Genomic DNA, 24,119 nt, shown 5'->3' on the forward strand with positions numbered 1-24,119 from the left:
ATGTTTGGTATCTTGCGGGTGTAAAATCTGTGTCTGTTGACTGTGGTGTGGTGTGGAATATGTGTGAGGGCGAATTTCCTCCTTACTGAACTAATGCATACCAGCTGTACAAGGAAGGGCGGGTATCCAGGGGTGGAGGTTTAGTCGGTAGTGCGCAGGAACACATACGCATTTAATTACATCTTGCGGAACCTGTAAGCGAGTCCTACACTGCCCAGGCGCCCGTAAATAGGGTTCCTCCACCTCCATAAAAAAAAAAATACGTGTCTGATAATAAATAAATAAATATTAGTACAATAAAATACATATTAGGTGTTAAAAAAATTTCTCACCAAGTCTTTCTCAAGTTTTTTCTATTAAAATGTAGAAAGAAGTATATAAATTTTATTAAAAATAAAATAAATTTTTCTTTTAAAGAAAAATAGATTGAATCTTGATTTTTTTAACCCTTAATTCTTTATTATAATTTACTGTATCTCTTTTTATACACTAACCGGACATTCATCTTGTGAAAAGTAAACAAAAAAAGGATAGTAAAACACGCTGTATTTTACAGAGCTTTCTAAGGTTTTCAGTCTAATGAAAATAAAACTGCGACAGCCAGAATAAACTCCAAAACTCTAGTATAACAATAAATATACTATACGTCACAACAAAAGAAAATGCGATAGGTGTATATTAGCTTTTCACTTAACTATAGAACATAGCATTAAGGATAACTCCTGTAACGAATATATATATATATATATATATATAGTAAAAGACAAAAATAATTTTTCAATACATACACCATTTTAAGTGTTTCTTAATTTGATCCTATAAACAACATAAGCTAAAAAGAGGTTTAATGGAGGAAATTTGCTCTTTCTTCGAACTAAAAATATTTTTTCAATATACGAAGGGAATTAGTTTTTAAATAAAGTAGAAATCTCTATTACTTTCCAAGGATCATAGTTCAAAAGCTATGCTGCAAGAAGGAAGTTTTTTCTTATGTTTACATTTGGCTGGTTTGATGCAATTCTACAAGATTCCCTATCTAGTCGTTTCATTTCAGTATACCCTCTACATCCTACATCCCTAACAATTTGTTTTACATATTCCAAACGTGGCCTGCCTACACAATTTTTTCCTTCTACCTGTCCCTCCAATACCAAATCTACTATTCCAGGATGCCTTAATATGTCACGATAATTATCTCTTGTTTTAACTATATTTTTCCAAATGCTTCTTTTTTCATCAATTTACCGCAAAACCTCTTCATGTGTTTATCCACCCGTCTGATTTTTAACATTCTCCTGTAGTACCGAATATCAAAAGCTTCTAATCTTTCCTTCTAAGAAAATTTGACTGTCTAAGTTTCGCTTCCATATAAAGCTAAGCTCCAAACATACACTTTCAAAAATTTTTTCCTGTTGTTTAAATTAATTTTTGATGTATGCAAGTTATATTTCTGACTGAAAGCTCGTTTTTCTAATGCTATTCGGCATTTTATATCGCTCATGCTTCGTCTATCTTTAATAATTCCACTTGCTAAATAACAAAATTCTTCTACCTCCATAATCTTTTCTCCTGCTATTTTCACATTCAGTGGTCCATCTTCGTTATTTCTACTACATTTCATTACTTTTGTTTTGTTCTTGTTTATTTTCACGCGATAGTTCTTGCGTAGGACTTCATCTATGCCGTTTATTGTTTCTTCTAAATCCTTTTTACTCTCGGCTAGAATTACTATATCATCAGCAAATCATAGCATCTTTATCTTTTCACCTTGTTCTGTTACTCCGGATCTAAATTGTTCTTTAACATCATTAACTGCTAGTTCTATGTAAAGATTAAAAAGTAACAGGGATAGGGAACATCCTTTTCGGACTCCCTTTCTTATTACGGATTCTTTCTTATGTTCTTCGACGATTATTACTGTTGCTATTTGGTTCCTGTAAATATTAGCGATTTTTCTTCAAAGGGAAAGATCATTTCACCTTTGCTATTCGGCATTTTATATCGCTCCTGCTTCGTCCATCTTTAGTAATTCTACTTCCCAAATAACAAAATTCTTCTACCTCCATAATCTTTTCTCCTCCTATTTTCACATTCAGTGGTCCGTCTAGATTATTTCTACTACATTTTATTAATTTCGTTTTGTTCTTGTTTATTTTCACGCGGTAGTTGTTGCGTAGCATTTCATCCATGCCGTTCATTGTGTCTTTCTTTTTTACTTTCAGCTAGAATTATTATATCATCGGGAAATCGTAGCAACTTCATCTTTTCACGTTGTACTGCTACTCCGGATCTAAATTATTTTTTAACGTCATTAACTGCTAGTTCTATGTAAAGAATAAAAAGTAACGGGGATAGGGAACATCCATGTCAGACTCCCTTTTTTATTACATCTTCTTTCTTACGTACTTCAATTATTTTTGTTGCTGTTTCGTTCCTGTAAATGCTATCAATTGTTCTTCTATCTCTGTACATGAACCCTAATTTTTTTAAAATGCTGAATATTTTATTCCAGTCTACATTGTGGAATGCCTTTTCTCGGTCTATAGATGTTGGTTTGTTTTTCTCCCTGTAAGATCTAAATATTTCATTACATTAATTAATATTTTATTTGGCTATAACTTTGCAACTAATTAAAATAAGAAATACTCATGATATATCATTGAAAAGTTCTTAATGAGGGCTTAATACTGCCGTTAAGAAAAACGTCCAAAATCGCAATTCTTTTTTTGATTTTTGGGTTTTTTTTGAACAATTTTGATCCATTCGATTGCAATCAAAAGGATCCATTCGATTGCCCAATTCCATGTTACAACAGTCCTAAATCCAAAATTTCATCATCCTACGGTTAATGATTTTTGAGATGCGATATACATACGTACGTACAGACGTCACACCGAAACTAGTCAAAATGGACTCAGGGATGATAAAAATTGATATTTCCGTTGAAATCTGAAAACCGAAATTTTTCACGATTACAATACTTCCTTTACTTCGTACAAGGAAGTAAAAATGAATTCATATTGAGTTAATTTTTTAAGGAATAATTTTTTTTATAGAATGGGTGATATTTTGAATCAGGTGAACATTTTTAAATTTTCATATAAATTTCAAAATAATAAAAAATAAATAAAAAGCCCTATTTTCATAATTATTATTACCATTTGTTTGATTAACGAATAAAAAAATTATTTCTTACATTTTATTTTAACAGAATTTTAGAATAATGTAATAAGTTTATGACGTAAATCCATATTATACAACATTATGGCACAATAATTAATTCAAGGTCAATAAAGCAGAACAGGTATTGTTTTTATATTTAAATGTACAATAAATTATAAGTATTTCTCCTATTCCGTTTAACTGTATAGTTTTTATACGTATAAAAAATAGTTAAAATACAAAAATCCGATGCGTTTAAAATAAATTAATATTTTTAAATAATTCAATTTATTATCTTAAACAATAAATAAATCTTTTATGTTAATCGATACATAACATAATATGTTATATAAATCATGTGATTAAAGTTATAATTACAAAAATATACAGACTGTTTCTAAAACGGTGGGCTGTAATACTTTTTCGAATTCCAATTATAAAACTAAACAAAAATATCTTTAGGAAAAATGGTAATTTCTCATTCGTTCTCCCACTGTCCGCCATTTTGTTATTTTTATATAAAAATTTATATTTCAACTTCGGATAGTGGAATCACATTAATATTTGGTAAACATCTTTATAATAAAATTTTAAAATTATCAAAAAAAAAGAACAAACCTTAAATATGTTTGCAAATTACAAAATGGCAGCCATATTTATTTTTTAATCCTATATATTTCCATAAGAATAAGTTTTATAAAAATGTATGATATGACTAAAATATTAAGCATTTTATTTTGAACAAAATGACATTTTATTTTTAAAAATTGGTTAACAAATAGCCGAGTTATGGCAGAAAATTAATGTTATAATTTTGTGTTTGTTTTCATGTCCTCCACTTTACGTTTCAATTCGATTAAATATTATTTTTATTTATTGTTAATTCTAGCAAATATTAAATTAAGTAATAATTTTCTCACAAGTGGAGGACATGAAAACAGACACAAAATTACATAAATTTTCTGCCTTGTTGAAAACTCATTCTGACTTTTTAACACTTCATAAAGAAATAGTTTTTTACCATCTTTTTTTTCTATATTGAGTACTGTTTATCTTACTTAAATTCATTCTTTTACTATATTTGGCGCGTTTCAGAATAACTCTATTATCAAAACTTATTGTATTACTACGATCAAAATCCATTATATGCCCACATCACCTCCGTTAATTATTTCTTAGATGGTGCCATCTAAGAACTAACGGAAACAGTGGGTGCATATAACGGATTTTGATGTATTGGCACTTTTAAAATTTCTGTTAGTCTTTATACCGAGTGAACAACATTAAAGCGAAACCATAATGAAACCGCTACCCAACACTATTTATGAAAGACTCTCACACAACTAGCGCGACTAGCGGATGTATATGTTACTACTAATGCTGCCGTTTGGCAGGTGGTTACGTGGTGGCAGTGCAGTATACGTTTTTTTGCACTGCATTTGTATTTGTGTAAAATTTCCTATTCAATCCAGGAGATGATAGCTATACTTGAGGACTATATTCGTTCTGGATCGTTTGAAGAATCGCGTCGAGTATTCGTAAAAAAATTTCCGAATGCCTGTATCCCAGCGAAGAGTAGCGTATACGATTTAGTTACAAAATGGTGTACAATAGGTTCGGTTTCAAATGCAAAACGAAATAGGCAACCTTCCGTTACACAGTTCATTGCCGCACATTGAAAGAAGAATTACTGCCGGTCCAAAAAAATCACTTTGCAGGTTATCCCAACAATCTGGTGTTAAATACACATCTTGTCGTAAAATTCTTCATGAATTAAAATTGAAATCGTAGCCGCGTTACAAGGAAGGAGATGGACAAACCCAATCGATTTGATTATTGCAACTGTCTTCTCGAAAACATTGTTGGTGGACAGATAGACCCGATATCCTATTTAATATCAAACGAGGCATGGTTTCATTTTATCCGACCATGTTAATTCGCAGAACACCAGGTATTGGATGGCGAGGAATCCTCACGAGATATTCGAGCGTCCAATTCACGATGAAAAAATTGTTGTTTGTATGCCGTTTCCGGTAATCATACCAATTCATGCCGGTAATTCATGGTATTGGTATCATGGAATTTGACCGGACTATCAATACAAAAGTTTAACTCACAATTTTCGAAGAATTCTACGCGGAATTAACTGATAATAAAATGTATTCATTTTATTATCAGTTCCAACAAGACGGAGCAACGTTTCACTGAATCGCGTTCATGTAGCTTTCACAAATGAACGAGATGTCAGCTGAGGACTGTGACCATTACGTTCCCCAGAGTTGTCTACTTGCAATTTTTTCCATTGAGGCTACTTAAAGGTGAGAGTTTATACATCTAATCCCCACAATATTGAAGAACTGAAGATGAAAATTCAACGAGAAATCAAAGAAATTGACAACAACGTTTTGCGTCAGACGACACATATGATCAGTCGAGCACAAAAGTGCATCGAAGCCCAGAGAGAACATTTTGAACATCTTTTCTAACAATCAGGTGTATAAATGCAACATTTAAATTACGTTTATGATTTTCTTATTTAACTTATCTGTATCATTTATAAAATTTAATTCCAACTTAACCTACCGATTATGCAGCGGTTACGTAATGGGCTCAGTTATATGTTGCTAACCGTATAAAGTTAGTCAACGTGCCTTCTATATTATGGTAATATTAATATATTACAAGCTTCGCATTTTATAAATAGTTTAACTGCCATGTGTATCGTTACTGACACACGGCATACCAATGGCTATTTTTGTTTTTAACACATATTCATATTTATATATTAAATTACGCGGTCTAAAAAACTATCGATTAGTGATTTACGTGATTAGTATTTTTTTTTTTTTTTTTTACTTTCATGTACGAAGTAAAGGAAGTATTGTGATCGCGAAAAATTTTGGTTTTCAGATTTCAACGGAAATATCCATTTTGACCATCCCTGAATCAATTTTGACTAGTTTCGGCGTGACGTATGTATCTCGTATAACTGAAATAACTCAAAACGATTAACGGTAGGATGTTGAAATTTTAGGACTGTTGTAATATCTAGTTTTACACCTCCCAGTTTGATTGCAATTGACTGAACCAAAAGCGTCTAATTAAAGCCCAAAATCAGAGAAAAATTTGATTTTTAACTTTTTCTTAACTGCAGTAATAGGGCCTCATTCAGAGCTTTTCAACGATATATCAAAAGTGGTACTTATTTTCATCGGTTCTAGAGTTTAGCCAAATAAAATTTTAATTAATAAAATATTTGAACTTACAAGGGGAAGGCACATCGTTAGAATCACACATCTACTTTTTTTTAAATTTAAATATATTGATTTTTTAATAATTATTAACCTCTGATTATAAAAAAATTGCAGTAAATAATAACTATAAAAAAAAAAATGAAAAAAATCAGAAGTTATTAATGAAATAAAATTTTATGTAATTTTCATTTAAAAAAAAAAAAGTGTAATTTAACAGGCGTACAAGGAAGTCAAGTGGTGTCCACATCAGATTTCTTTTTTCTAACTATAACGTTGTAACCGATTCAATTAGTGAACAATAATCAACCCACCCTTATAGTTCATTGAGATGAAGATAATAGGTAGGTATGTTAATGAGGTGTAATCTTGTGTAGATTCAGGCTAACCATTCCTAACCCACCGGGTTGGTCTAGTGGTTAACGCGTCTACCCAAATCAGCTGATTTGGAAGTCGAGAGTTACAGTGTTCAAGTCCTAGTAAAGCCAGATATTTTTACATGGATTTGAATACTAGATCGTGGATACCGGTGTTCTTTGGTGGTTGGTTTTCAATTAATCACACATCTCAGGAATGGTCCAACTGAGAATGTACAAGACTAACACTTCATTTACACTCATACATCCTCATTCATCCTCTGAAGAATTATCTAAACGGTAGTTACCGGAGGCTAAACAAGAAAAAGAAAGAAAGAAGGCCAACCATTCCTGAGTTCATTGTAATGAACTCCAATCACCAATCTACACTGACATCGACTTTTTAGTATTTAAAACCGTATAAAAAAAATCTACTAACTAGGATTTAAACTATCGATTTCGTAAATCATCTATTAAACAACAGATTTGTGAACTAGTTAAACAGCACACAAGCTCTGTGGGCAATTGGTAAATTATATATTATGATGTATTCCGATGAATGCTCTATTGTCTGTTACGTTGTAATTATCAGATGTTTACAATGTTATTTAAGCTGTTACTTGTTTTAATATTACATTGACCTAACATTTTTCAATCTATGTCAAATTGATATACGTATCCGTTTAAAAAAATGAAATATGTAATACGGCTTAGGTAAAGTAAATATAATGTTTTGTCCTCTGAAAAAAATCATTAACATTGTTCCATCCAAATATAGGCATTTGTTGACCTGGATGTACATATATGTTGAGCTAATTAAGGCTTGTTCTCTCGTTAAAATATGCAATTCTCTTTCTCTCTAATGTAATTCTTTAACATCTAATCTTTTTATATTTTATTTTTATTATTTTTGTTCAGTTCTTTTATATTTGTAATTTTTAATCTTCATCTATGTTTATTCTCTCTTTTACTCTCTTTCTCTATATCTCTCTCTCTCTCTCTCTCTCTCTCTCTCTCTCTATAAATATATATATAATAACAAGATATATTTTACTTAAAAATACTATCTTTAATAATCTGTTGGGTTAGTCAATCAACTGTGCAAACTTATTAATTAAATACACTACGTTTCACTTAGAATTCTCTAAGCTTCCTCAGGTGACAATACATATTCATACACACATTATACAGTATTCTCTTGCAAAATAAGAGATTAACTGATCTACCCATACATAACAATATTTTGTCCTCACCCTTGTAACAGATCCCTTACTCCTACATGACTCATGTTATCTTTAGATGATTATATGTAACTTTATATAATCTAATTGCTATATCCTGTGCACTGAAATCTTTACAATGTACATATTTTTCTCAAAAATTACAAATATCAAACATTTTTTCCTTAACACTAAGATTACAATATAAATATGATTTTTTAAATTAAATTTACATATATCTTTCTTAGTTTAAAAATCATAATAGAAGAATATACACGTGGAAAAAGCCAGGCAATACTGCAAGGTATCAGATAGATTATATCATGGTTAAGCAATGATTTAGAAATCAACTCGTCGACTGCAAAGCTTACCTTGGAGCAGAAATTGATAGCGACCGTAATTTAGTGTTTATGAAATGTTGATTGGGGTTTAAAAACCTAAAAAACACGTTTCAGATGAATCGGTGGAATTTAGAGAAGCTTTAGGAAGAGGAGGTAAAGAAGATTTTTGAGGAGAACATCGCAAGAGGTCTGAGTAAAAAAGATGAGGTAGAAAATATAGAAGAATGAGAAAATGATAAAAAGGAAATTCTTAAATCAACAGAAGCAAACTTAAGCGGAAAAAAGAGAACTGGTAGAAAACCTTGGGTTTCAAACGATATATTGCAGCTGATGGATGAAGGTAGAAAATATAAGAATGCTAGTGATGAAAAAAGTAAAAGGAACTATTGACAATAAATAAATACAATAAACAGGAAGTGCAAACAACCAAAAGGAAAGTGTTCAGAAGTGGAAAGAGAAATGAACGTTGGTAAAATAGACGGAGCATACAAGAAAGTTACGGAAACTTTCTTGTACAACTTTCTTGTTACGGAAATCGGAGTACACCGATTTATAATACGAAAGGCAAAGTAGATAGGTGGTTGCTATATATAGAAATGTTATACGGAGAAAATTAATTAGAAAATGGTGTTATAGAGGAAGAAGAGGAAGCGAAGAGGATGAAAGGGGAGAAATAATACTGAGATCTGAATTTAAGAGAGCATTAAACAAGTTGAATGACAGAAAAGCTCCTGGAATAGAGGAAATACGTGAAGAATTACTGCACAGTGCAGGTGAAGAAGCGATTGATAGACTATACAAACTGGTGTGTAATATTCATGATAAAGGGGAAGTTCCGTCAGACTTCAAAGAGAGTGTTATAGTCATGATACCAAAGAAAGCAGAAGCAGATAAATGTATAGAATACAGAACAAGTGGCTTAACTAGTTATAAATCAAAAATCTTAACTAGGATTCTGTACAGAAGAATTGAAAAGAAAGTGGAAGAAGTGTTAGGAGAGACCGATTTGGTTTCAGGAAAAGTATAGGGACAAGGGAATCAATTTTAGGGCTCAGATTAATAGTACAAGGAAGATTGTAGAAAAAACCCAACATACTTGGCATTTATAGATCTAGAAAAGGCATTCAATAAGGTAGACTGGAATAAAATGTTCAGCATTTAAAAAAAAAATATGGGATTCAAAAACAAACAAAAGAAAGATTACTGACATTTACAGGAAACAAACAGCAATAGTAATAATTGAAGAACATAAGAAAGAAGCTGTAAGAAAAAAGGAAATCCGACAATGATGTTCCCTATCCCCGTTACTTTTTAATCTTTACATAAAACTAGCAGTTAATGATGTTAAAGAACAATTTAGATCCGAAGTAACAGTACAAGGTGAAAAGATAAAGATGCTACGATTTGCCGATGATATAGTAATTTTAGCCGAGAGTAAAAAGGATTTAGAAGAAACAATGAACGGCATAGATGAAGTCCTATGCAAGAACTATCGCATGAAAATAAAACAAGAAGAAAACAAAAGTAATGAAATGTAGTAGAAATAACAAAGATGGACCACTGAATGTGAAAATAGAAGGAGAAAAGATTATGGAGGTAGAAGAATTTTGTTATTTGGAAAGTAGAATTACTAGATGGACGAAGCAGGAGCGATATAAAATGCCGAATAGCACAAGCGAAACGAGCCTTCAGTAAGAAATATAATTTGTTTACATCAAAAATTAATTTAAATGTCAGGGAAAAATTTTTGAAAGTACAGGGACAGGTAGAAGGAAAAAATTATGTAGGCAGGCAACGTTTGGAATATGTAAAAAAAATTGTTAGGGATGTTGGTTGTAGGGGGTATACCGAAATGAAACGACTGGCAGTAGATAGGAAATCTTGGAGATCTGCATCAAACCGGTCAAATGTCTGAAGACAAAAAATATGTTGCTTAATCCGGTTATGTCCGTTCTATTGTAGACAGCGTTTTCTTGATGTATGTTATATCTATAGTGGTCCTTTTATATGTATTTTGTTCTTTGTCTAATATTTTGGTTCTGTTGAAATCAAACTACTATTTATGTTCTACTTTAAGTTTATGAGCACTGTCACTTTCTTTATTCTTTATTTATAGGCTTTTATTCTTTTTTTAAGATATTGCGATGTTTGTCCATTGTACACAGGGTTTCAAAATTTGCAAGGAATGCTTTATACTACGTTGGTTTTTTGATTTTTTCTAGCGGCCACTTTAATTTAGAAAATATTTAATTGTTGTAATTTTAATGGGCTACTGCGAAATCCTTTTGTAGCAACTTTTTAATCTGGGACACATCTTTTACAAATCTGGGATACATGGTAATGTAACATAATTCTCACTCTTATTATTTTTATTAGAATGACTGGCTGATTATAATTTTACAAGTTATGGTTTTAAATATTTAGTGATATTTTCCATATAATTATTATATATTAATAAATCTTTTGCTTTTTTAATATATTCTGGTCTATCTTCGGGGTTTGTAAATTTTACTACTTTGTTAAGATGATTCTTGACTAATGATTTTTTATGTAATATTATTTATGCTTATACGAAATTTGGGCAACTGCCTGAAGACGTTGGTTTTATATACCATTTTGTTGATATAATCTTTTCGGAATGAGTTATTATTGTTAAATCCAAAACATTTACACTATTGTTAATCTCAACTTTCTTTGTAAATTGTATATGTTCATTAAATAGGTTAAATTTTGTTAATATTAAATCAATATCCTGTTCATGTGCACATACTAGAATCTCATCTACGTATCTTTTATAGAACGAGACCTTACTGTTTAATCTCTCTAATACTTTATTTTCTAAATATTCCATAGTTAGGTTTGATAAGCAGGCTGAGACTGGTACCCCAATCGCTAAATATATACGAGGTGCGACAATAAAGTAATGAGACTGATGTGAAAAAAAATGTTGCTTACCGTTTTAGTCATGTTTAGTGTTGTCTCCTTCAAAGTAGTTCCCCTCTGATTGCACACACTTATTCCAGCGCTTCTGCCATTGATGGTAACATTTCTGGAACTCATCTTCTGTAATATCCTCCAAGACCCTCGTCACAGCTTTTTGGACATCTTGTGTCGATTGAAAATGGTGTCCCTTGACCGCCATTTTGACTCTTGAAAATAGAAAAAAGTCGCACGCATCTGGTGAATAAGATGGCTGTGGTAGTACTGAAATTTGTTTTGAAGTTAAAAATTGCTATACTGACAGAGCAGTATGGGATGGCGCATTATTGTGATGCAGAATCCAATTATCAGCAATGTTGGCACGGACACGAAGAACTCGTTTACGAAGTCTTTCTAAAATTTCTTTGTAGAAATATCGTTTGTTTGTCAAGGAGGCACCCGCTCTTTATGAACAGTTCCCTTGGAATCGAAGAAGCACACAAGCGTGCATTTTACTTTTGACTTTGACATGCGAGCTTTATTTTGGTCTGGGTGATCCCTTTGAGCAACGTTGCGAACTTTGGCGTTTTGTCTCTGGATCGTATTGAAAAAAACAACCTTCATCGCCAGCGATAACACGGCCCAACAAATCTGGATTGATTTCCGTTTACTCTAACAGATCGGCTGCCACATTTTTTCGTGTTTCTCGCTGTTGTTGTGTGAGATTTTTGGGGACCATTTTTGCACAAATCTTTCTCGTACGAAGATCTTCAGTTAATATTAGACGAACCGTTTCTCGATCGATGTTGAGTTCTTCTGCGATCATTTTTACGGATAATCATCGATCAGATCGTACGATTTCACGCACCCTGGTCAAGTTGACATCTGTCCGTGAGGTTGATGGTCGTCCACTGCGGTCTTCATCTTCAACATTCGTTCTGACTTCGCTAAAAATTTTACGCCACCGAAAAACTTGAGCTCTTGACATAACCTGCTCTCCAAAAGCTTTCTGAAGCTTACCATAAGTTGTCGTCGCGTTTTCACCCGATTTAACGCAAAACGAAATGGCATACCGTTGCGCAATATTTTGCGGTTTTATTTCTGTGACGAGAGATACAAACACGTGTTAACTTATTACAGCACAACTCACCACTGAGCAGTTGCATCAATGTGCCGCTTGGACTAGAAGTAGCTTATAGACCAAGGTCAAAGATGGTGTGCCTACGCAAGCTGCAGGGTTGCCACATCTTTCAAAGAAAAATCAGTCTCATTACTTTATTGTCGCACCTCGTATATATATGTTTGTTAATAGTTTTTCTGTTTTCTAACAATATATGTTGAAAATATAAATGATAAAAATTATATTAGATGGTCAACAGTTTATTTTAAATGTAAAAAAAAATATTTTTATTGAACTCTATAATGAAAAAATCCCTTTCGGTACGCCGGAAGGCGTACCGAAAAAAAGATTTCCGCCTTAAACGGAAAAGTTAAGAAAATCTTCAAATTTACTAAATACGACAATGACTGCATGAGAAAAAATTTCACACATTTAGCATACGATAAGCCTCATCTTCTTCAAATTCCAGTTAAATTTTGGTCATCCCTTGTCGTACGGGTTTATATCAAAAATTGTTTCAAACAAAAGTTTTAAGTAATGTTTAGAAAATTAACGACCACTTAAAACCGTGTGCCTATTAAGGGAGGTATGCTTTTTTTGTCTTCAAAACCCCATTTTTTCCACTCCCTGGGCAATGGTTGGTGAGATCAAAAAACTTTACTTAGATACGTTTTAGGCACTTAAACAAAGAATAGCAGGAATTTTAAACGAATTCTATATTCTACTAAATAAGAAATTTATAGCGATATTTTTTTGTTTTCTTTTTGGTCATCCCCTGCCGTTAAGGGTTGGTCATATCAAAAATTGTTTCAAATTTACTCGATACGGCAACGGCTGCATGTTTAGCCTACGATAAGCCCCATCTCCTTACAATTCCAGCAACATTTAGATCATCCCTTGCCGTAAGGGTTGGGCAAATCAAAAGTTATTTCAGAAAGACATTTTAGGTAATGTTTTTAGGGATTAAAGACCACTTTAAATCGATTCGATACTGTGCATATTAAGGGAGGTATGATTTTTTTTGTCTTCAAAACTCCGTTTTTTCCACTCCCTGGGCCAATGGTTGGTGATATCAAGAAATTTTACTTACATAAATTTTAGGCCTTATCAAGAAAATAATAGGAACTTTAAACGAATTCGATATTTTACTTAATATTAATAAGAAAGTTATAGTGATATTTTGTTTTTTTCGAAAAAGTCGTTTCCACCTCCATGGCCTAATTTTGACTGTTAACGAACTCGACCGAGATTTTGGGACGAATTATTTTTAAGAAACAATTTGAAAGTGATTGGCCCAAAATTTCGTGAGTTATCATGTCCACACGATAAATGTATACATTTTTGAGCTGACAGTGATTTTGTTGTCTAGGGGATGTGAAACGCGAAGATATGTCGAAATTTTCCGGAAGTCCAATCATGGTATCCATTACAATAAATAACTTTCTTATGAAAACTACCAAAAAAGAGAAATCAATTATATTAGAGAGTAAATAAGTTTTTTTTTTTAGCAAACCATGTTAAGTATAACATGGTTATACTTAAGAACTATCGCATAAAAATAAACAAGAACAAAACAAAAGTAATGAAATGTAGTAGAAATAACAAAGATTTACCAATGAATGTGAAAATAGGAGGAGAAAAGATTATGGAGGTAGAAGAATTTTGTTATTTGGGAAGTAGAATTACTAAAGATGGACGAAGCAGGAGCGATATAAAATGCCGAATAGCACAAGCAAAACGAGCCTTCAGTAAGAAATATAAATTGTTTACATCAAAAATTAATTTAAATGTCAGGAAAAGATTTTTGAAAGTGTCGCTTTATATGGAAGTGAAACTTGGACGATCAGAGTATTTGAGAAGAAAAGATTAGAAGCTTTTGAAATGCGGTGCTATAGGAGAATGTTAAAAATCAGATGGGTGGATAAAGTGACACATGAAGAGGTATTGCGGCAAATAGATGAAGAAAGAAGCATTTGGAAAAACATAGTTAAAAGAAGAGACAGACTTATAGGCCACATACTAAGGCATCCTGGAATAGTCGCTTTAATATTGGAAGGACAGGTAGAAGGGAAAAATTGAGTAGGCAGGCCACGTTTGGAATATGTAAAACAAATTGTTAGGGATGTAGGATGTAGAGGGTATACTGAAATGAAACGACTAGCACTAGATAGGGAATCTTGGAGAGCTGCATCAAACCAGTCAAATGACTGAAGACAAAAAAAAAAATATACGACTATTTTAAAACATTTTTTATATTTCTAATTCAAAGAAATTATTGAAATTATTAAGTAAGAAGCTGCGGTAAACTTAATGCATAGTTATTTTCCTATTTCCTTTTATTAATTATTAATCTTTACTTTAATTTTTAAATAAACAATTTCTATGTTTTCTGTTATAAAATTACAAAATAATAAATAAATTTTAAGTTAATTATATAATACAAATATAATCTAGTAAAACAGAACAATCAATGTAGTATTTTATTTACATTACTGTTCAGAGTATTACGGATAGATACGACTTATTTGTTAATAAGTCAATAAAAGGTCGACCGAAACAAAAACCATTTAAATTTTAAATAGAGTACAGAATAAATATTTGTTATTGCGAATCTCTTTGTTTAGTACTAAAATAAATATTTAGAAAACAAATCTACCAAAAATACGCGCTGAAAGATATAAAAAAAAGCCAGAAAAAAGATATAGACTTTATTCGGCTAACCATTATTGAGATAGACAATTAATACTTTATAGGAATTAACCAAATCCTTATTTGTTTGCCTTAAAAGTTTACAGCGGTTAAATTTTTGATATTCGGTTCACAGAACCAAATTTAAAAAAAAAAATAAATTGTAAACAATTATCGAGATATGTAATTATTTTTAAATGAAGAGAACTCCTTCCACCTTAAGTGAAGATTTTAAAATAAAATTTCGAAATTTTTTTATAAAAGTAACACGTTTTAGCTAATAATAAAGGACAATTTTAGATATTTAAAGAAAAAAGCCTTTTAACTTTACACTTTTAATTTAGGATTCGAATATAATTTAGTGTCTCTTTCTTTCTTTTTCTGTTTAGGTTCCAGAACCACCATAAAGTATTACTTCAGAGGATGATATGTATGAATGTATGTATGTAGTCTTTTACACGCTCAGGTCGACCGTTCCTAACCCACCGGGTTGGTCTAGTGGTTAACGCGTCTTCCCAAATAAGCTGATTTGAAAGTCAAGAGTTACAGCGTTAAAGTCCTAATAAAGCCAGCTATTTTTACACGGACTTGAATACTAGATCGTGGATACCGGTGTTCTGTGGTGGTTGGGTTTCAATTAACCACACATCTCAGGTATGGTCGAACTGAGAATGTACAAGACTCCATTTCATTCACACTCATACATATCATCCTCATTCATCCTCTGAAGAATTATCTAAACGGTAGTTACCGGAGACTAAACAGGAAAAAGAAAGGTCGACCGTTCCTGAAATGTGTAATTAATTGAACCCCAACCACCAATGGACAAGAAGTATTATCATGCACGAGGTGAAGAGACTTGAAAGCCACCATGATAGGCCACGGCGCAGTAAATGTGGATCTCATAAGTGAGATGTTGGGGCAGAGATGCTTGGACCCTGTTTTAAGATGAAGATTTTTTAATTTTTTATTTTATTTTTCTCGAGAGTAACAACTTTGGTGTGAGGCAAAATTAGAAACAAGGCATCAGAGGGGAGGGCAGGCAGACTGGAAAATTATAGTTGACCTGAGGCGGAAAGACCGATGTCGGATGGCTATGGGCGGCCAGCCTTAGGGGATGAACGCGTCTCTAGTCGTGAACGCGTTTTACCAAATCAGCCGATTTAGAAGTTGAGAGTTCCAGCGTTCCAGTCCTAGTAAAGTCAGTAATTTTTATACGGATTTGAATACTAAATGGTGGATACCGGTATTCTTTGGTGGTTGGGTTTCAATTAACCACAGACGTCAGGAATGGTCGAACTGAGACTGTACAAGACTAGACATCATTTAAGCTCATACATATCATCCTCATTCATCCTCTGAAGTATAATCTGAAAGGTAATTACCGGAGGCTAAACAGGAAAAAAAAGAAAAGCCTTACGGGGTAGTCGTCGGGGGCTCCTCGGAGTCGTCGTTCACCGATGAACCCCTGGGGACGTCGTTCTGGCTATTCTAATTCGGTGACAAGAGCACCCGGGTTATTGCGCAGGGGCTCTGTACATACCATATGGATTAGATCTGCTTCCTTCGTGACTAGAGGGGGGGAGGTTTTTTAGCGGGTAAGAGCCTTGCACTTGCCGTCAGAGCGGGCCTGGCGGCAGCTGGCAGAGCTTTTTTTCCCTCCTACGGGGAAAAAACAAACCATCAATCAACACCACGATCTAGTATTGAAATCCGTATAAAAATAACTTCCTTTACTAGAATTTTAACCTTAGAAATCTCGAATTCAAATTCAGCTGATTTGCGATAACGAGTTCACTAGCAGACCAACCCGGGGGGGGGGGGGTCACAAATTATAACCTAAAGGGACCCTCCTTTGAGATATACGTATAAATTTTATTATTTTCCTTTTTTTTCCTTTTTGTTTGTTTAACCTCCGGGACTATAGTTACGTATTGCTTCAAAGGATGAGATGAATGATTTGTAGCGTGTATGAAAATGTCATGCCTGACCGGGAATCGATCCTGGGACCTCCGGATGAAAAGACGAGGCAATACGAAGGCCGAAAAATTTTCTACTTGTCGACCTCTTACCTACCTACCTTAAACAACGTTATTAAAATACAATTACATTAACGATTTAAAAAATCATCGTACAAAATTATGTAAAAATTGGTTAATCCGTTCTGAAGTTAACAAGTAAAATAGTAATAAAAAATGGTTTACTATTTCCGGGTTAATTCTGATTTCCCCCAGATTTCAACTCTTCTAATAAAATGTAGCCCTATTGTAATTTTCGGGACCTAAATTAAGGAATAAAGTTAATGCTGTTGTATGTAATTTGAGTTGAGAAAAAAAATAGAAAATGTTCTAGAATTATAACGCCAGTAGTTTTTAAGATAACCTACGTGAAATTACAATATTCAATGTCGAAAAATATTTTTTTTTTTTTTTTTTTTTTTTTTTTTTTTTTTTTTTTAGGTTTGCAGTATTATCGTTTTGTTAAATAAATGCAAAAGAGTAATGTGTTTAGAAAATTACAGCCAATAAAAAGTAAATAAAACCTTTAACAATCGGGGTTTTTTTATTAAAGCAAACCGACGAAAAATAAACATTCTGGAAAGGGCTTCTTGAGTTATAAAGGTTGGAACCATTAATAAACTGTACAGCTAAGCAGTGTTATTACATAACAGGTAAAATATAAAATTATACTGAATTTTTTATTAAATTTACACCAAATTAAACAAATTATTATTTGCCCAAAAATTTATATGCATATCAGTTCTACCTGGTGGTGTCAAAGAAAAAAAAAATGGAAATGATTTTTACAATTAAAAAAAAATTTCAAAATCATGACAATTCTGAAAAATAAAACGACAATTTGGAAAAAAAGTTTTGAAATCATTAAGATTTAATGAGCACGAAGTTTTATTGACTCCTATTACATCATGACAACACCGAGGGCCGGAGGAATAAAAATACTGTTGAAGCGAGCGAGCGAGCGGCTCTCTCTCATTCACTCTCTCTTTCTCTCTGTATGTGTATGCGCGCGAGCGCGTGTACAATAATATTCAGATCGTACGAGAAAAATTGGGAATTTATTTAATTTTTCGATAGATGCATAATTGTTCTGTTCTATGATTAAATGTGAGAAATTGTTCAATGAGGTCATTACGAATGGAACAAGGAAATTAATTATTATCTTCAACATTACTCATTAATAATTACACTGATAAATATAATTTTTGTTTCCTAACATGCAATACATGATTTTAATCTGTTTTTTGATGCTGAAAACGAATATGAACTCAGAATTTTTCTATCACCCACAAATTTTGAAAAAAAAAAAACCATTAAATTTGAATTAAAGGATTTTTTTTTCATTTTTTAACGTATAGTTAGTATTTTAAGCTTCTATATTGTATTTTGTTAGCTCATTTTTTATTCTTTAGGGATCAATATTTGTGCAATAAACCAAATTATTTCCATTAATAAAATACTGAGAAAGTTCTTTTTGTCGGCTTCGAAAACTAGAAATTTTTCTATTTTTTTAAAGTAAATTCCAATCGTGAAGTCTTGATCGTAACAGTTCAGTTTAATTTTTTGATAAATTTAAATCTCTATCCGAGTCATTTAATTCACCTTATGATATAAGATATGGCTTATCGGAAGATAATTCAAAATCAAAATCATTGTTGTCTTCTTCAGTACTACCTGATTCTTCATCGCTGCTTTTGAAACATACACTCACAACTGGCTCATGAACTGGAATAATTTCACTGTGAGGTACATGCCTGATTACAGATTGCAATGAAGGATATTTTACAGTATGTTTAAATTTTTTAGAAATTCCAGATACATTTGTTAAACAAAAGTAACAATCGGTTACATGACCCTTTGATTCATTCCAAACCATAGGTCTATATGTCATAATATGTGATTATGATATGATTTAATTCTTTGTTAATATTATTTATTTATAAGTTACAAATTATGTTAACAAAGTTAAACACTAAAAAATAAGGTAACAAAATACAATATAGGAACTTAAATTGCTTACTATACGTTAAAAAATGAAAAAAAAAATCCTTTAATTAAAATTTAATGTTTTTTTTTTCAAAAGTTGTGGGTGATAGAATAATTCTGATTTCATATCGTTTTCAAAGAATTTTGTTATTTGGGAAGTAGAATTACTAAAGATGGACGAAGCAGGAGCGATATAAAATGCCGACTAGCACAAGCGAAACGAGCCTTCAGTAAGAAATATAATTTGTTTACATCAAAAATTAATTTAAACGTCAGGAAAAGATTTTTGAAAGTGTATGTTTGGAGTGTCGCTTTATATGGAAGTGAAACTTGGACGATCGGAGTATCTGAGAAGAAAAGATTAGAAGCTTTTGAAATGCGGTGCTATAGGAGAATGTTACAAATCAGATGGGTGGATAAAGTGACAAATGAAGAGGTATTGCAACAAATAGATGAAGAAAGAAGCGTTTGGAAAAATATAGTTAAAAGAAGAGACAGACTTATAGGTCACATACTAAGGCATCCTGGAATAGTCGCTTTAATATTAGAAGGACAGGTAGAAGGAAAAAATTGTGTAGGCAGGCCACGTTTGGAATACGTAAAACAAATTGTTAGGGATGTAGGATGTAGAGGGTATACTGAAATGAAACGACTAGCACTAGATAGGGAATCTTGGTGAGCTGCATCAAACCAGTCAAATGACTGAAGACAAAAAAAAAATTCGTTTTCAGCATCAAAAAAACAGATTATAATCATGTATTACATGTTAGGAAATAAATGTTATATTTATCAGTTCCGATTCTAAAAATGGTTTTAGAATAAATAATAATTCAATAACAATAAGCAAAATATATGAAAAAAAAAATCAAAAAAAGTTATTAGTGAAATAAGATTGTATATACTTTTATAAATGTGTATATGTAATTTAATAGGCGTATAAAGAAGTCATGTGGTGTCCACATGAGAATTTTTTTATTAATATCTGGAAAAATCATCTAATATTTGGCAACTTTTTATTATTATTTATTATGTAAATTTCATATTAGAAGTAAATGTACTTTTTGTGACATAATTGACTTATTTTTTAAATCATAAATTACTAATGAATAAACATATATATGTATATATTTATTAAGGACTTTTTCAACATGAGTAATCCTTCTTCGGTTAAATACTTAACTTTCACAGAGTTCAAATAAATTATATGTGTAATTATAAGTTTAGTATGTAAAATAGTAAAACTTTAAATGTGAAAAAGTAATAAAATCTCACAAATATTATTTTTAAGTGATAATAATTATAATAAAAATAAATCTTTAATTTAATATAAAACGACGTATGTTTTTTTTATACTTTTTACGTCATTTTTTTACCAAACTCAAAGTTTTTTTAGAAATTTTCCAGTGTAGTTTCTGTTAAAAATTAATTTAATTAGTAAATATTATAAGAAAGAGCTTTTTAAAAATTTAATTTTATAAGGTACTTCAATCGTCTCAGCCTTTCATCCAGTAAGTCCCGGATTTAAATCCCGGTTAAATACGAGACAACATTCAAACAATAAAACATTTTCATTAAAAGAAACCAACCAAGTGTAAATAGACTTTTAAAGCAGATACATATCAGTAACTATAATTAACAAATATATTCTTTAAGTTAATTTTTGATTAAAGAAAAGAAAGACAAGATTAAAGCTAAAGAAAAACAAACCAACATACTTGGCGTTTATAGATCTAGAAAAGGCATTCGATAACGTAGACTGGAATAAAATGTTCAGCATTTTTAAAAAGTTAGGGTTCAAATACAGAGATAGAAGAACAATTCCTAACAGGTACAGGAACCAAACAGCAACAGTAATAATTGAAGAACATAAGAAAGACGCCGTAATAAGAAAGGGAGTCCGACAAAGATGTTCCCTATCTCCGTTACTTTTTAATCTTTACATGGATCTAGCAGTTAATGATGTTAAAGAACAATTTAGATTCGGAGTAACAGTACAAGGTGAAAAGATAAAGATGCTACGATTTGCTGATTATATAGTAATTCTAGCCGAGAGAAAAAAGGATTTAGAAGAAACAATGAACGGCATAGATGAAGTCCTACGCAAGAACTATCGCATGAAAATAAACAAGAAGAAAACAAAAGTAATGAAATGTAGTAGAACTAACAAAGATGGACCACTGAATGTGAAAATAGGAGGAGAAAAGATTATGGAGGTAGAAGAATTTTGTTATTTGGGAAGAGTAGAATTACTAAAGATGGACGAAGCAGGAGCAATATAAAATGCCGAATAGCACAAGCGAAACGAGCCTTCAGTAAGAAATATAATTTGTTTACATCAAAAATTAATTTAAATGTCAGGAAAAGATTTTTGAAAGTATATAAGTTTGGAGCGTCGCTTTATATGTAAGTGAAACTTGGACAATAGGAGTATCTGCGAAGAAAAGATTAGAAGCTTTTTAAATGAGGTGCTATAGGAGAATGTTAAAAATCAGATGGGTGGATAAAGTGATAAATGAAGAGGTATTGCGACAAATAGATGAAGAGACAGACTTATAGGCCACATACTAAGGCATCCTGGAATAATCGTTTTAATATTGGAAGGACAGGTAGAAGGGAAAAATTGTGTAGGCAGGCCACGTTTGGAATATGTAAAATAAATTGTTAGGTATGTAGAATGTAGCGGGTAGACTGAAATGAAACGACTAGCACTAGATAGGAAATCTTGGAGAGCTGCAGCAAACCAGTCAAATGACTGATGAAAAAAAAAAAATTTTGATAACATATTAAATTTTCAATGTATATGACAGAAAAGTGTTTTTAATTATAATAAACAAAAAAATAATTAAAATTATATTAATAAAATTTAACAATAAGAAGACCGGGTGAATATAAATCAACAGAAGAAATTATACCTTTATCAAAATATTGCCTCTATCGTATTTTTTTAACCTCCCATTGAATTTAATTGCTTTTTAGACAATATATTTACAAAACAATTAATTACCTTTTTCAATAAACAGTTTTATTATTATACTCCAAAGAATAAGATTTTTTGTCCATTTTCAGGAAATTAATTTTGTTATTATTACGTCATATGAACTGTATTACACAAGTAGAGATGCATACAAGATATATCGATTGAATGAAATCATGACAGACTTGAATCGCAAATCAAAGCATGAAAATTAAACTTAAATTATACCTATGTATTTTTAAAGTGAAATATATACAACAAACTGGCCTACCTACGCAGTAACTGGACCGTCAGCGCCCAGGTCGGCTTAGATGAACCCTGGAGCAAACTCAGGGCTTACCCCAGGGCCGCAGAGCTCGCTTCACTTGCATTCCCGTGTTAGAGGGGAAACGACGCGTTGGACAACCGCAGAGCTCGCTTTGATCGACATTCAGGTATACCCAGAGGGCCCTGGACTGCCATACTGTTCGTTATGCTCATGATTAATAGAATAATACTGGTAAATAACAATTTAATGTATTTAGGCTTTATAGAAACCTGGAAATGAAACTTAATAACAAAAGAAAAAATTACAAAATTTAGCACAGGTAGATTTGCAATTGTTAGAAGATTCTTACATTAATAAAATTCTGACGCCACATAATATACTATTGTATAAGCGTTGTGTAGATGACACTATATATATATATATACAATGAAAATGTTCAATATGAATCAAATATAGTATTAAATTAATTTAATAAAATTGATAAATAAATAAAATTCACCATGGAAGTTAAAAAGGATAATTATTTGAACTTATCAAATAAAAATACATAATAATAAAATAAAATTAGAAATATATCGTAAAGATTCATTAAATAACACAGTAATTAATTACTATTATTTTCATTCATGCTCCCAAAATATGTTTTTTAATACATTTCTATATACAGCCGGCAACATATAATAGAATACGGTCATACATACGATCATAATAATATCAAGAAAATGTTAGATATTTCTTATAAATATTATAAGATATAAGGGAGAAAGGATCCTGGAATAAACGGAATACCTGTAGAATTACTGCGCAGTGCAGCTGAGGAAGCGGTTGATAGATTATACAAACTGGTGTGTAATATTTACGAAAAAGAGGGAAGTTCCGTCAGACTTCAAAAAGACGTTTTAAAAGATGTTTTATTGACAACATACCAAAGAAAGCAGGAGTAGGTAAAGGTAGAGAATACAGAACAATTAGCTTAACTAGTCACGCATCAAAAATCTTTACTAGAATTCTGTACAGAAGAATTTAGAGTGGAAGAAGTGTTAGGAGAAGACCGATTTGGTTTCACGAAAAGTATAGGAACCAGGTAAGCAATGTTACGGCTCAGATTAATAGTAGAAGGAATACATACTTAATATTAACCTACTTAAAATTTTTAGACCTAGAAAAGGCATTCGATAACGTAGACTGGAATAAAATGTTCACCATTTTAAAAAAATTAGGGTTCAAATACAGAGAACAATTGCTAACATGTACAGGAACATGTATAGGAGAATGTTAAAAATCAGACGGGTGGATAAAGTGACAAATAGATGAAGAAAGAAGCATTTGGAAAAATATAGTTAAAGGAAGAGACAGACTTATAGGCCACATACTAAGGCATCCTGGAATAGTCGCTTTAATATTGGAAGGACAGGTAGAAGGGAAAAATTTTGTAGACAGGCCGCGTTTGGAATATGTAAAACAAATTGTTAGGGATATTCGATGTAGAGGGTATAATGAAATGAAACGACTAGCACTAGATAGGGAATCTTGGAGAGCTGCATCACACCAGTCAAATTACCGAAGACTAATAAATAAAAATAAAAAAAGAGACATTTGGGTTGTTTAGCTCTTCCAGCGAATCCAGTTTCATGAATCCTTAACTCAATTTCTGAGCAATGCATAATGGTATTTAGGTTGTCATTATGTATATCAAGATGGAAGAAACTAAAATGGTTAGTTGTGTAAGCCTTAAAGAGGGACTTTTCGATTAAAGGAAGGAAATTTTCTGATTAAAAACCCTAGTTTTCTAAGTTGTGGATTGAGAGTGAAGTTT

The 24,119-nt window shown here is 31.7% G+C and overlaps 1 protein-coding gene across 1 annotated transcript in view; it reads right to left on the minus strand.

The window, feature by feature from the left end:
• Reck (Reversion-inducing-cysteine-rich protein with kazal motifs) overlaps positions 1–24,119 on the minus strand; it is a 757,413-nt gene that overhangs the window by 629,912 nt on the left and 103,382 nt on the right. The window lies entirely within an intron of this gene.

Source organism: Lycorma delicatula, chromosome 1 (genome assembly GCF_047948215.1).
Source record: "Lycorma delicatula isolate Av1 chromosome 1, ASM4794821v1, whole genome shotgun sequence".
Taxonomy (NCBI): Eukaryota; Metazoa; Arthropoda; class Insecta; order Hemiptera; family Fulgoridae; genus Lycorma; species Lycorma delicatula.